Source organism: Oncorhynchus tshawytscha, linkage group LG26, assembly GCF_018296145.1.
Source record: "Oncorhynchus tshawytscha isolate Ot180627B linkage group LG26, Otsh_v2.0, whole genome shotgun sequence".
Taxonomy (NCBI): Eukaryota; Metazoa; Chordata; class Actinopteri; order Salmoniformes; family Salmonidae; genus Oncorhynchus; species Oncorhynchus tshawytscha.
The window spans coordinates 22,953,891-22,956,390 of NC_056454.1; the positions used below are offsets into that span (position 1 = coordinate 22,953,891).

Sequence of the window (2,500 nt, forward strand, 5' to 3'; positions counted from 1 at the left end):
GGGAGGTGTTTAGTCCCAGGGTCCTTAGCTTAGTGATGAGCTTTGTGGGCACTATGGTGTTGAATGCCAAGCTATAGTTAATGAACAGCATTCTCACATAGGTGTTCCTTTTGTCCAGGTGGGAAAGGGCAGTGTGGAGTGCGATTGAGATTGCGTCATCTGTGGATCTGTTGGGGAGGTATGCGAATTGGAGTGGGTCTAGGGAATCCTATCCGGGAGGTATTGGATAAATCCCAGAACATATTCCAGTCTGTGCTAGCAAAACAGTCCTGTAGCGTAGCATCAGCGTCATCTGACCACTTCCGTAGTGAGCGAGTAACTGGTACTTCCTGCTTTAGTTTTTGCTTGTTAGCAGGAATCAGGAGGATAGAATTACGGTCAGATTTGCCAAATGGAGGGCGAGGGAGAGCTTTGCGTGTGGAGTAAAGGTCTTTTTCCTCTGGTTGCACATGTAACCTGCTGGTAGAAATAAGGTAAAACTGATTTAAGTTTTTCTGCATTGAAGTCCCCGGCCACTAGGAGTGCCACTTCTGGATGAGCATTTTGTTGCTTGCTTTTGGCCTTATACAGCTGGTTGAGTGCGGTATTAGTGCCAGCATCGGTCTGTGGTGGTAAATAGACGGCTACGATGAGATACGAATAGATGAGAACTCTCTTGGTAGATAGTGTGGTCTACAGCTTATCATGAGGTACTCTACCTCAGGCGAGCAATACCTCGAGACTTATTTAATATTAGACATCGCGCACCAGCTGTTATTGACAAATAGACACACACCCCACCCCTCGTCTTACCAAACGTAGCTTCTCTGTTCTGTCGGTGCTGGAAAACCCAGCCAGCTCTTTATTCTCCATGTCGTCCTTCAGCCGCGACTCGGTGAAACATAAGATATTAGTTCTTGGTAGAATAATTGTAATCGTAGGTCATCAATTTTATTTTCCAATGATTTCATGTTAGCAAGTAGAACGGAAGGCAGTGGGAGTTTCCTCGCTCGCCTACGGGTTCTCAGAAGGCAGTGGGAGTTTCCTCGCTCGCCTACGGGTTCTCAGAAGGCAGTGGGAGTTTCCTCGCTCGCCTACGGGTTCTCAGAAGGCAGTGGGAGTTTCCTCGCTCGCCTACGGGTTCTCAGAAGGCAGTGGGAGTTTCCTCGCTCGCCTACGGGTTCTCAGAAGGCAGCCCGATCTGCGTCCTCTTTTCCTCAGTCTTTTCTTCACTCAAATGACGGGGATCTGGGTCTGTTCCCTGGAGAGCAGTATATCTTTCTTGTCGGACTCGTTAAAGGAAAAAGCTTATTCCAGTTCGAGGTGAATAATCCCAGTTCTGACGTCCAGAAGTTATTTTCTGTCATAAGAGACGGTAGCAGCAACATTATGTACAAAATACGTTTAAAAAAAAGTTACAAACCACAAAAAAACGAGCAAAATAGCACAATTGGTCAGGAGCATGTAAAACATCATCCTCTTCGGCACCACATCCTTCATCGGGTGTAAAGTCTATCAATAACAAAGCCTTTATCAGGTGTAAAGTCTATCAATTACAAAGCCTTTATCAGGTGTAAAGTCTATCAATAACAAAGCCTTTATCAGGTGTAAAGTCTATCAATAACAAATCCTTTATCAGGTGTAAAGTCTATCAATAACAAAGCCTTTATCAGGTGTAAAGTCTATCAATAACAAAGCCTTTATCAGGTGTAAAGTCTATCAATAACGAAGCTCACAGTACACAACTGTGCCGTTACATACTCTGTTATTTCACGTGAACGGCAAATTGCATCCAAACTCTAAATTAGTCATGTAGAATAGTGGTTGACATGGAGGCATGAGGCTGGAGGAGAAATAACACCTGCATCCCAAATGGATCACTATATACTGTAGCGCACTACGCATAAGACCAGGACCCTGATCAAAATCACTACTCTATGTAGGGAATAGGCTGCCATTTGGGATTGCAGGCCCCAAAAACACAAAACCAGCAGTCTGTCACAATGAATCAACTTACTGGCCTGGCGCCTAATGGCAGTTGCTATAGAAACAGGTCAGTCACACGAACTATACACTTATTTTCCTTTATTTCTTCTCCTGATGTGTTTTTGAATGAGAGCAGCACCCGCCTACCTGGTAGGAAGATGCCAGCATCACCCACCTACCTGGCTGGAAGATACCAGCATCACCTGTCTACCTGGTAGGAAGATACTAGCAGCACCCGCCTACCTGGTAGGAAGATGCCAGCATCACCCGCCTACCTGGTAGGAAGATACTAGCATCACCCGCCTACCTGGTAGGAAGATACCAGCATCACCCGCCTACCTGGTAGGAAGATACCAGCATCACCCGCCTACCTGGTAGGAAGATACCAGCATCACCCGCCTACCTGGTAGGAAGATGCCAGCATCACCCACCTACCTGGTAGGAAGATGCCAGCATCACCCGCCTACCTGGTAGGAAGATACCAGCATCACCCACCTACCTGGCTGGAAGATACCAGCATCACCTGTCTACCTGG

At 46.5% G+C, this 2,500-nt stretch overlaps 1 protein-coding gene across 1 annotated transcript in view; it reads right to left on the reverse strand.

Moving 5' to 3' along the window:
- LOC121841030 (membrane-associated guanylate kinase, WW and PDZ domain-containing protein 1-like) overlaps positions 1-2,500 on the reverse strand; it is a 71,005-nt gene that overhangs the window by 26,336 nt on the left and 42,169 nt on the right. The window lies entirely within an intron of this gene.